The following is a 13291-nucleotide window of genomic DNA, read 5'->3' on the forward strand; positions in this document are numbered from 1 at the left end:
AAAAAGTGCTTTAGTAAGTCAGTAAAAAGTAGGTAGGAGTATTGAAAACAAGAAAATGATAAGGGTGCCCATACTTATGCACCTGTCAAATTTCGTTTGAATGCAGATTGCACATTTTGTGTTAGTACAATAAACCTCATTTCAAGGCAGAAACATTACTATGTCCAACAGTTATTAGATATATGAAACTGAAATAGCTGTTGCATAAAAAACTATTTTTTTTTATAAAACATTAAGCTTAAGATTAATAGGGGTGCCCAAACTTTTTCATATAACTGTATGAGTTGTGAACTGATGAGTAGTGGGTGTAATCTCTACCTTTTAGGATGTAAGACATGCCACACATCTGCAGCGCCCCAGAGACCTGGTCGTTGCAGTAATGTCGCTCTGCCACTAAGGGGAGTGATGGTACGTCTGATGGCACTAAAGGAGTTCACCTGACTAGGTATCACAGTCACACACTACATTTCACACTCCGGCCACCAGGGGAGCAAAAGGTTCTATTTACTAGGCCATTCCTCACACATTGGTAAAACTGGGGGTCGGATAGGAAGTTAGTCAGAAGCTGACTGGGTTTTGTCCAGGCAACATCCCGTGGCAGGGGGTGTTGCGGGGAAGATTCAGAGGGGTCCCTGTCAAGCGTGGGAACCTGGCAGTGACTCAGCGACAAGGACAGATCGTTACAGAGCCGCGCCTGCACTACCTTGCAGCGGCATCTAAAGAAAGGACACGAAGCGAAGTATATTGTAGAAAAGTGAGAAACGAGATCAAAGCACAAAGAAGAGCCAGTAGGAGTCGTGCTTCGAGATCGGCAACATCCTACTGAGGCACGTAGTTGGTGGCCAGAACGCCGAGGAAGTAACTGACTCCAAGCATTACTTCAAAAAGAGGCAGGACAGTTGATTATAGGTTGGCTGTCTAACATACATCACCTAAGCAGACATAGGGGGCAACCGTGGAGAGGGGCATCTCTAGGGTCCCAGAGTAGCTCCGAGCCTACCCATCATACGGGTGCGTCCTAGCCATAACAAACTAGGGGACGAAGCAGAACATCAGAACAGAAACGACAGTTGTGAGGACTATCCCGAATGCTCAGCAGGGAAGGACTACAACACACAGGCGCTAGTGGTAGGCACTAATTTCCACCTGCAAAGGGAACTCTGGATGTGCCTTCGGACCGGCCGGTCTCAGCCAGCCCTGTTAACAGTGCTCCGGATTGAGGATCCTGAAGTCACCAGTAAAGAGGTAAAGAGACTGCAACCCTGTGTCCTCGTTATTAACTGAGCCTCACACCATCGCCACCTACACCACTGGGAAGCCCTGGGGATTCACTTCACCTGTGGGAAGGTATACCATCTAGCTGCCATCACATCACCCTAGCGGACCCCAAGCAGCGTCGGTCACCCTGACCGAACACCACAGGTGGCGTCACAAACACCTAACAACTTTCACCACCCTTTCATTGGGCGCCCCTTAGCAGGGTCACGGACCGGGTCCAGCCACCGTGACAATCCTAGAACTGAGACAGAGAGGACCGGTACCAAGCAACCCGCGGCCCTGCGTCTGGGGGCGCTCCACATCCACTGCCTGGAATTTGAAGAGATTGTTGCTAACCAATTCTTGACCAAATTGGACGTGTGCTTAGAATCAGAATTGCTGTAATTTCCAGCCCTGGCTACTTTGGTTTTACCATCCAGTATATCCCTGTACATGGTAGTTTTCATATTTCCATTAATTCTATGCAGAGGGTCAATGGTAGATGTAGAAAAGCAGCCCCAAACCATGACATTGCCACCACCATGTTTCACTGGAGGTGTTTGGTACCTTACATCATTACCTTTTCCGGATTGAACTTGGATTTATCCGACCACAGCACCTTAGACCAATCTGACTCTTTCCATTAGCTATGTTCTTTGGGAAACTCAAGTCTGACCTTCTGGTTCTTTGCAAAGGCTTTTTTACTGAAACTCATGCCTTCAACCCTACTGCCCTTAGCCATCGCACCACAGTTTGTCTACTCACTTTAACCCCATACTATTCGTTTATTTTGTGCAAAATCTGTACAACACTTTTATGAACATCAGATAATGACTTTTTCTTAATAATGTGCTCAACTTTGGAGGAAGTTTTCTATGGTCGTCCACTTCTAGGTCAAGAGGAAGTGCCGCATTTCTCACTTCTTGATTATAATCACTAGTAAAACATTTTTAGAGGATCTTAACTTTTGGCACATATCGTATATGTTTTAGGTCCATTAATTCTGAGCAGATTGGTGCAAGTCTGAGACCAGAGACCCCCACCAACTGCTCAAAAGAACTCTCAGAAGTGCACAGCTCAGGAGACAAAACTATTACTTTCTACTGCATCCGTTCTGCTCTGTGTGCGCTCCTGTCTCATGAACTGGTCTTTTCTAAGAGGTCTTTTGAACAATTAGGTTTCATACTGATCATCTCAGAATTAATGACCCTAAAACATCTAAAATAACCTCTTCAAAATTTTAGTTACTCTTTAACTCCTTCACCCCGAAGTTTTCACCTTCCTGACCAGGCCATTTTTTTTCAATTCTGATCACTGTCACTTTATGTGGTAATAGCTCTGGAACGCTTCAACGGATGCCACGGATTCTGAGATTTTCTGATGACATATTGCACTTCATGATAGTGGTAAAATTTGTTCAAAAATTTGTATTTATTGGAAATTTAGCAAAAACTTTGAAAATGTCACAAATTTCAAACTTTACATTTTTATGCCCTTAAACCAGAGTTATGTCACACAAAATAGTTAATAAATAACATTTCCCACATGTCTACTTTACATCAGCCAATTTTTTAAACCTATTTTCTTTGTTAAAAGGGTTAAAAGTTGACCAGCGATTTCTCATTGTACAACAAAATTTTCTAAACCATTTTCTTTAAGGGCACATCACATTTGAAGTGACTTTGAGGGGCCTACATGATTGAAATTACCAAAAAGGATATTATTCTAAAAACTGCACCCCTCAAGGTGCTTACAATCACATTCAAGAAGTTTATTAACCCTTCTGGTGCTGCATAGGAACTGAAGCAATTGAAAGAAAAAAAATGAACATTTTAACTTTTTTCAACAAAGATTTTACTTTAGACCCAATTTTTTTTATTTTGACTAGGTAACAGGAGAAAATGTTGTGCAATTTCTCCTGCGTACGCCGATACCCCATATGTGGGGGAAAACCACTGGGCACACGGCAGGGCTTGGAGAGGACGGAGCACCATTTGACTTTTTGTACACAAAATTGGCTAGAACAGCGAACAACATGTCCTGTTTAGAGAGCCCCTGATGTGCCTAAAGAGTAAAAAACCCCTACAAGTGACACCATTTTGGAAACAAGGAACTTATGTAGATGTGTGATGGGCTCCTTGAACTCCCAGGTGCTTCACAGAATATTCTAACAGACAGCTGTGAAAATAAAGAAAATCACATTTTTTTTCCACAACAATGTTCTTTTAGCCCCAATTTGTTTTTTTTTTATTTTCACAAGGGTAACTTTAAAAAATGGACCCCAAAATTGTTGTGATATGCAGAAAACTACTGTTTGGATGCAAAGTAGAGCTCGAAAAGGTAGGAGTGACGTTTTGGAGGGCAGACTTTGATGGAATGCTTTGTAGACACCACACCGCGTTAGAGAGCCCCTGGTGTGATTATAAATAGTGGAAACCCCCACAAGTGACTTCATTTTGGAAACTACACCACAAGGAATTATGAAGAGGCATAGTTATAGTAATGATATTGGTTTTGGTTTTACTGATGTATAAATTTGTGGCGGTACGTCTATAAATCAGATTATAAAAGTGTGTTGTATCAACAGGGTAAAACCAAATTTTATTAATTTATAGACATGTGGTATGCTTTGAAACAATCCTTAATGCAAAGGCCAGGCTTCTCAGGGTAGGTTTCACAATGATAAACAGACAGCTCTCCAGCGACCAACGATCCCGAAGTCCCCGGTAACCAGGGTAAACATCGGGTTACTAAGCGCAGGGCCGTGCTTAGTAACCCGATGTTTACCCTGGTTATTAGCGTAAACGTAAAAAAACCCAAACACTACATACTTACATTCCTGTCGCGTCCCTCGGCGCTGTGCTTCTCTACACTGACAGTGAGCGCCGGACAGCCGGAAAGCAGAGCGGTGACGTCACCGCTGTACTTTACGGCTGGCCGGAGCTCACCAGTCAGTGCGGGAAGCTGAAGGCGAGGGACATGACCAGACACCGAGAATGTAAGTATGTAGTGGTTTTTTTTTTTTTACATTTACACTGGTAACCAGGGTAAATATCGGGTTACTAAGCGCGGCCCTGCGCTTAGTAACCCGATGTTTACCCTGGTTACCAGTGAAGACATCGCTGAATCGGCGTCACACACGCCGATTCAGCGATGTCAGCGGGAGATCCAGCGACGAAATAAAGTTTCAAACGATCTGCTACGATGTACGATTCTCAGCGGGGTCCCTGATCGCAGTAGCGTGTCAGACACAGCGAAATCGTAAGGATATCGCTGGAATGTCACGGATCGTGCCGTCCTAGCGACCAAAGTGCCACTGTGTGACGGTACCCTTAGAGTCCCAGTAATCAACAAAAAATGCAAATTCCCATTCAGGTCTGTCATCTGTTAACAGAAATATAGGGGGCTTCAAGGTTACTGGTAGTACAAAGAAAAGTGAAATGGCTCCTCAACCTCCAAAAGAAATTCAGCAAATTCTGCAGTCTGAAATCCAAATGACCCCTTCCTTCTGAGCCCCAGTGTGCCTAAACCACATTTAGCGCTCACGTTTGGCATTTCTGCAGTGATGAGAGCCCACCTAATTTACAAGTGCGTGTCTCCAGAAGCAAGAGCTGGGCATAATGTATTGGTCACTACAGCGGCAGTTTGCAATTTTCACTCAGCAACATTCATTGCTGCTTGTTTCTGGAACACACCCATGGAGCCAAAATCATCACTACACCTGTCGACAAATGCTCAAATGGGTAAAATTTCCAAAATGGGGTCAATTGAGGGGGGATTTGGCTTTTCTAGCACTTAGGGGCTCTGTATATCGATTTCACAAACTATTTTAGGAAAATTTGTGCTCCAGAAGGCAAATAGCGCTCTGTCACTACCGAATCTCGCTGCGTGGCTTAGCAGTACTGTATAGCCACATATGGGGGATTTCTACATTTAGCAGAAATTATGGTACATTTCCCAGTATGCCCAGTATGAAAATGTAAAATTTGGAGCTAACACACATATTTGGTGGTAAAAATGTAATTATTTTTAATTCACTGTCCAATGGTATAAATTTCTGTGACACACCTGTGGTGTTAATATGATCACTACACACCTAGAATAATTAATCGAGAGGTTTAGTTTGTAAAATGAGTTCACATATAGGGGATTTCTATTGTTCTGGTACCTCAGGGGCTCTGCCAATGTAACATGGCACCCTCAAACCATTCCAGCAAAATCTGCACTGTAATAATGCACCTCTTCCCTTCTGAGCTTTGCACTGTGCCTCAAAAGTAGTTTTCAACCACTTAAGCAATATCGGTGAACTCAGGAGAAATTGCACAATAAATTTTGGGGTCCATTTTCTCCTGTTACCTTTGTGAAAATACAAAATTTGGAACTTAAAAACATTTTTGTGGGAAAAATTATTTTTTTTTATTTTCATGAATCAACTTTATAAACTTCTGTGAAGCACCTGCCGTTTCAAAGTGCTCACTAAACATCTAGATAAGTTCCCTGAGGGGTCTAGTTTCCAAAATGGTGTCACTTGTGTCTACTGTTTAGGCACTCCAAATGCAACATGCCGTCCACTAATTATTCCAGAAAATTTTGTATTCAAAAAGTCAAATGGCGCTCCTTCCCTTCTGAGCCCTGCCATGCACCCAATCAGTAGTTTTCCTCCACATTTTGGGTACCTGTGCACTCAGGAGAAATTGCACAACAAATTATATGGTACAATTTCTCCTGTTACATGTCACACTCGCACATGGGTAAGTCCAGCAAACGGCACCGCATATAAATAAGATGGGATTGAAAAACAGTTTGTAGAATGGTTTCAGTTTTGGGTATTTTCTGTCATAATGGCACCCAAAAGTGATTTCAGTGAGGTGGTCCCAAAAAATTGGTTTAGTAAATTTTTGGGGAAAAATTAGAAATCGCTGGTCAACTTTTAACCCTTTTAACTTTCTAACGAAAACAATTGTTTCCAAAATTGTGCTGATGTAAAGTAGACATGTGGCAAATGTTCTGAACCCTTTGAGCGACTTGGAGTCAAATAAGCCCAAAGACCATAAATATAAAAATATAACAAAATGTATTTAGCAAATAAATACATACAAAGACATAATAATGCAAATAAAATGATTGAAGAGTACTACAGGGAGAAAGTGATGGCACAGGATGTCACAAAAATGCAATCTCACATAAAAATGTGTAGGGCATGGGCAAGTCAGAATGACCTAATATCACTATAAGCAAAATATGCTAAAGGTCAAGTATCCCAAATATAAATAACAAATAACGTCACATAATAGTGACTCCCTTCAGTGGTCTAATAATAGTATTCGGTATACTCTGCACATGTAAAGTTATAAAGAGGTATATATAATTCATGTTGACCCAGTACAGAGCATTATATATGGAAGTAAACATAAACCACATAAATGAGAATGATATATAGGGGATCAAGTAATCTCTATACATAATTGTCTAAGGGGTACTTCCGTCTGTCTGTACTCAACTTCTGTAACGGAAATCCCGCGTCGCTGATTGGTCTCGGCAGCTGCCTGTCATGGCTGCCGCGACCAATCAGTGACGGGCACAGTCCGATTAGTCCCTCCCCTACTCCCCTGCACTCACTGCCTGGCACCCGCTCCATAATCCCCTCCAGCTTACACAGGGTTAATGGCAGCGGAAACGGGCCGCGGTGTAACACACTCCGTTACCGCTGCTATTAATTCTGTGTGTCCCCAACTATTTACTATTGATGCTGCCTATGCAGAATCAATAGTAAAAATGTAATGTTAAAAATAATGTAAAAAAACAAAAACCTGCTATACTCACCATCCGCCGCCTTTCCCGCTCCTCGCGACGCTCCGGTGACCGCTCCATGCAAGCGGCAGCTTCTGGTCCCAGGGCTGGTATGCGACAAGAACCTGCCATGATGTCATGGTCATGTGACCGCGACGTCATCACAGGTCCTGCTCATACCAGCCCTGGGACCGGAAGCTGCCGCTTGCAATGGAGCGGTCACCGGAGCGTCGTGAGGAGCGGAAAAGGCGGCAGATGGTGTGTATAGCAGGACTTCAACGGGCCCTCGGAAGGTGAGTATATGTTTATTTTTTATTTTAAGTCTCTATACTACGTGGCTCTGTGCTGTATACTCCGTCGCTGTGCAACATACTATGTGGCTGGGCAATATACTACGTGACTGAGCAATATACTACGTGGCTGGGCAATATACTACGTGGCTGGGCAATATACTACGTGGCTGGGCAATATACTACGTGGCTGGGCAATATACTACGTGACTGGGCAATATACTACGTCGCTGGGCAATATACTACGTGACTGGGCAATATACTATGTCGCTGGGCAATATACTACGTGACTGGGCAATATACTACGTGGCTGGGCAATATACTACGTGACTGGGCAATATACTACGTGACTGGGCAATATACTATATCGCTGGGCAATATACTACGTGGCTGGGCAATATAGTATGTGGCTGGGCAATATACTACGTGGCTGGGCAATATACTACGTGACTGGGCAATATACTACGTGACTGGGCAATATACTACGTTGCTGGGCAATATACTACGTGGCTGTGCAATATACTACGTGGACATGCATATTCTAGAATACCCGATGCGTTAGAATCGGGCCACCATCTAGTCTACCCATAATAACCCTTGTGAGAGCACAGAAAACCAGCAGCTCCTACGCGCGTTTCGCGTGGGCTTCCTCGGGGGGGGGGGGGGGGGGGGTTGGGTGGTGCCCATGTGAAATGCACATAGGAGCTGTCTTTCTGTGCTGTGTCACAAGGGTTATTATGGGTAAGATGTCCCTTATATATCACTATTATTTAGGCCTGTTTCACACGTCCGTTTATTTCTGGTACCGGAAAAGAATGGTACCGGAGATGTCCGTGTGTGTAATTTGTGTGGCATCCGTATGCCGCCCGTGTACCGCTCATTACCACACGGACTGCCACCGGTGAAGAAGCGCTACAGTAAGCGCTGTTCCCCAGTGGTTGGTGCTGAAGCCGGCTTTCATCATTCTCCCCTGCTCTACCGGCGTTCGGCGCGAGCAGAGGAGAATGATGAGAGTTATATTAAAGTCCAACTAGGCAAAACTCACAGCTGGGGGCTGCAACCCTCAGCTGTCAGCTTCAGCAAGGCTGGTTATCAAGAATAGAGGGGTCCCCATGCTGTTTTTTTAATTATTTAAATAATTTAAAAAAATGGCGTGACAACCACCCTTGCTACAGCTCACATCTGGGGGCTGATATTCTGAGACTGGTAAGGGACGATTGACATAGGCCCCCCCAGCCTAAAAACAGCAGCCTGCAGCTGCCCAGAAAAGGCACATCTATTAGATGCGCCTTTTCTGGCGCTTTGCCCAGCTCCTCCCACTTGCCCTGTAGCACACACGTCAGTGGCTCCGGTACCTGAGGTGACAGTTTCCTCACGTACTGGAGCCACTGACACACGTACACACATTAAAATCAATGCATCAGTGCAGATGTCATTGATTTTTTGCGGACCGTGTCTCCGTGTGCCAAACACGGAGACATGTCAGTATTCGTGGGAGCGCACGGATTACACAGACCCATTAAAGTCAATGGGTCCGTGTAAAACACGTACCGCACACGGACGTTGTCCGTGTGCCGTGCAGGAGACAGCGCTACATTAAGCGCTGTCCCCCCCACTGGTGCTGAATCTGCCACTCATATCTTCCCTGCAGCAGTGTTTGCTGTAGAGAAAATATGAATAATAGTGTGTAAAATCCAGATCCAGGTCCCCAACCCCCTCCCACCCCCTGTGCGCCCAATTCCCCCCCCCCCCCCCTGTGATTAAAATACTCACCCAGCTCCCGCCTCCCTCGCTGCTTCCTGTCCTGGCCGCACCTTGTACTGTATGAGCGGTCCCGTGGGGCTGTCGATTACAGTCATGAATATGCGGCTCCACCTCCCACAGGGGGTGGGGACCTGGATTTTACACACTATTATTCATATCTTCTCTACAGCAAACGCTGCTGCAGGGAAGATATGAATGGGGCTTCAGCACGATGCTGGGGACAGCGCTAAACTTTAGCGGTCTCCGGCACGGAGCGTGTAGTACCCAGTGGGCACATGGGCGGCACACGTGTGCCGCACGTGTGCCACACTGATGTGCCACAGAAACGCACCGGCACACGGACACATAATTCCGGTACCGATTTTTCCGGTACCGGAATTATCTGGACGTGTGAGACTGCCCTCAATGTGACTGACTTCCTCTGCCTATAGACATGTTGCGCATCTGCCACCAGGATCAGCCTGATTCACTGCACCTGCGTGGAATTCGCGCAGGCGCAGTAAATCAGACCACTGCCATATTTGTGCAGATAGCGGCGGTCACATTCAGGCCGGCTTCACACTCAGCGTATGAAAATACGGTCCGTATATTACGGCCGTAATACGCTGAAAAGTCCTGAAAATAGTGGTCCGTAGCTCCTCCGTAGGCAGGGTGTTTCAGCGTTTTTTGCGCATGCCATCCTCCGTATGTAATCCGTATGTCATCCGTACTGCGTGTTTTTATCGCAGGCTTGCAAAACCGACAACCGACAACCAGCAGAGGGCGCCCTCTTATGATCTCGAGCCAGGGAGCTTTCTAGGAAAGTTCCCACGATCTAGGAACAGCCAGCAGAGGGCGCCTCACCGCAAATGCAGGTAAATATAGGTCATTGACCTACTTTACCTACATTCTCCGGGGTTTTGCAGACATGAGCAAGGTTGCATTAGCAAAGCTCGTGGCTGCAAAATATTTTAACCCCTTCAGATGGATTTACATCGTTGGACTTTACAGAACTGCGGAAGGTAAGGATATTGTTGGTTTATTATGTTTTTTTTGTTACAGAACGAGGGTCTTCAGTGATTGGATTGGGCGTTCAATAAAATATTACAACAACCTTTGTTTTTATTTCATTAAAATAATTTTTAATAATGTGTTTGTGTATTTTTTAACCCTTTACTAGTATTGGATTAATAATGGATAGGTGTCATAATTGACGCCTCTCCATTATTAATTTGGCTTAATGTCACCTTACAATAGCAAGGTGGCATTAACCCTTCATTACCCCATATCCCACCGCTACACGGGAATGGGAAGAGAGTGGCCAAGTGCCAGAATAGGCGCATCTTCCAGATGTGCCTTTTCTGGGGTGGCTGGGGGCAGATGTTTTTAGCCAGGGGGGGGGCCATAACCGTGGACCCTCTCCAGGCTATTAATATCTGCCCTCAGTCACTGGCTGTACTACTCTGGCGGAGAAAATTGTGCGGGAGCCCACGCCAATTTTTTCCGCCATTTAACCCTTTAATTTAATAGCTAGAACGGCCAAATTTTGCATAGACACACTACTAACATTAGTAGTGTGGAATATGCAAAAAAAAAATGGGGATATGAGATGGTTTACTGTATGTAAACCATGTCTCATATCATGTCGGGTTTTAGGAAGGAGAAAGCAAAAGCCGGTAATTGAATTACCGGCTTTAAAGCTGTGTAGCGCTGGAAAAAATATTAATATATATATATGTGTCTCACTGACATAGAATAGGTATATATATATATATATACACGTATATATATATATATGTACACATTTATTCCACCTATTCTATTGTAAGCTGTCAGTGTGATTTTACTGTAAACCGCAATGAATTACCGGCTTTTCTCGCTAACACCGCTGCGTATTTCTCGCAAGTCACACTGCTGGTCCGTGTGTGATCCGTATTTTTGGGGCTTCCATAGACTTTCATTGACGTTTTATTTGCGCAATACGGTGACAAACGCAGCATGCTGCGATTTTCTACGGCCGTAGAAAGCCGTATAATACTGATCAGTTTAATACGGCAGATAGGAGCAGGGGCATAGAGAATAATTGTGCCGTATGTTTTGCGAGTTTTACGGACGTAGTTTCTGCGCTCTTACGTCCGTAAAACTTGCAAGTGTGAAGCCGGCCTCAAACTGCGCATGCGCTCCTCCTGTACAAAGATGGCGGCAGACAGTGAATCATTTGGTTGATCCCGGCGGCGGCGTGTTCGCGACGGTGTTCCGTTGGTGGTACCATGCAAGAGGTTGCGTTTGGCATATATAGTGTGTGTGTGTGTGTGGTGTGTACGCCGTATACAGTGTGTTGCGTGCAGCGTGTATGTACAGTGTGTTTGTGTGTGTGGTTCATACTATGTGTGTGTGGTGCGACGGTGTTCGGCTGGTGGTTCCGCGCAAGAGGCTGGTACCACCATCAGTTTACATATTGAGACACCCATTACTTGGGTGTCCCAATATGCAGGTCGGTGAACTTCCGCTGCTTGGAATTCTGGGATCGGGACACGTTTGGGTGGAACAGTATGTGAAGACATTACAAGGTAAGTATATATTAAGATAAAGACAGCCAGAATAAAATCCTTTATTTGAAAAAAATACAGACTCCTTTCATATTCTAAATAAACCATACTTAACTGCATCACCTAATTCCCTGACGCCCTTGATCTCCTGTAATAAAGATAAAATAAAAAAAATAACTATATACCATACCTGTCCGTCATTCTGTCACATTCTGTAATCCATGTCTGGGGGCTAAATATTTTTCAACTGGACGGTGCCAAGATGCAACTGTCCCGCCTGAGAACCAATGGTGAATGAGCTGCTGAGACCGTGGCATTTTCCCACGGTCCTGAGGTCAGTTCAGCTCGGCCTCGATGATGTCACTACTGGTGAATGATGGCTGCGCTCTCAGCAGCTCATTCACCAGTGGTTTTCAGCCGGGACAGTCGCATCTTGGCACCGTCCAGGTTGAAAACTATTTAGTCCCCAGACATGGATTACAGCGTGGGGCATAACAACAGACAGGTATGATATATTGTTGGTTTATTATTTTACTTTTATTACAGGAGATTGAGGGCTTCAGGGAATTATGCGAGGTCATAAGTATGGTTTACTTTAGAATATTAAAGGAGTCTGTGTAATTTTTTCAAATAAAGGATTTTATTCTGGCTGTATCTTTATTTAACATACAACTAGAGGATTAGTAATGGATAGGTGTCTTATAGATGCCTCTCCATTACTAAGCCGTGGGCTTGATGTCACCTGACATTAAAGAGGTGACATAAACCCCTCAAATATGAACCCCACTTGTCACAGCTATAGGGCAAGTGGGGAGGCCAGGCAAAGTGCCAGAAAAAAGGCTCTTTTTAGGCTGGGGGGGCTATATCAATGGCCCCTTACCAACCTGAGATGGGGGGACCCCACACCATTTTTTTAAATTATTTATTTAAACAATTAAAAAAAAACAGCGCGGGGATCCCTCTATTCTTAATAACCAACCTTGCTAAAGCTGACAGGCCCCAGCTGTGAGTTTTGTCTGGTTGGTTCAAGAAAATAGGGGGGAACCCACGTTGGGTTTTTCATTCATTTATTTCCGAACGCTCGCCGCCGGCGGCTGTGGAATACCCAGATCATCAGCTCCTGCTGTCACTGTTATTAACGGCAGCAGGTGTCGGATCATGGGGTAACAGTCCCAAAAGCCACCACCTACTGTCATTCAGACTTTATTATAACTCTCATCATTCTCCTCTGCTCGCCGGCAGAGCAGGGGAGAATGATGACAGCCAGCTTCACCACCAGCGGCCAGGGAACAGCGCTTACTGTAGCACTTCTTCCCCGGTGCCGATGCGTGTCACACGAAGGACATCAATGTGTGCTCTCCGTGTGCACCTGTGCGGCACATTTTATGGCCCATGCGGACAGTAAAAAATGGACATCAGCGTGTTTTGCCCACAGACACACGGTCGAAGCACACTGACATGTGCACAGACCCATTCAAGTGAATGGGTCTGTGCACATGTCAGTGTGCTTCCACGTGTACGTGTCTCCGATGCGTGTGAATATTGTCAGAACACGTACCGGAGACACCGACGTGTGAAATAGGCCTTATGCAATTTATGTTTACTTCCATATATAATGCTCTGTACTGGGTGAACATGAATTATATATATACCTCCTTATCA

Source organism: Ranitomeya imitator, chromosome 2 (assembly GCF_032444005.1).
Source record: "Ranitomeya imitator isolate aRanImi1 chromosome 2, aRanImi1.pri, whole genome shotgun sequence".
In the NCBI taxonomy this organism is placed as follows: Eukaryota; Metazoa; Chordata; class Amphibia; order Anura; family Dendrobatidae; genus Ranitomeya; species Ranitomeya imitator.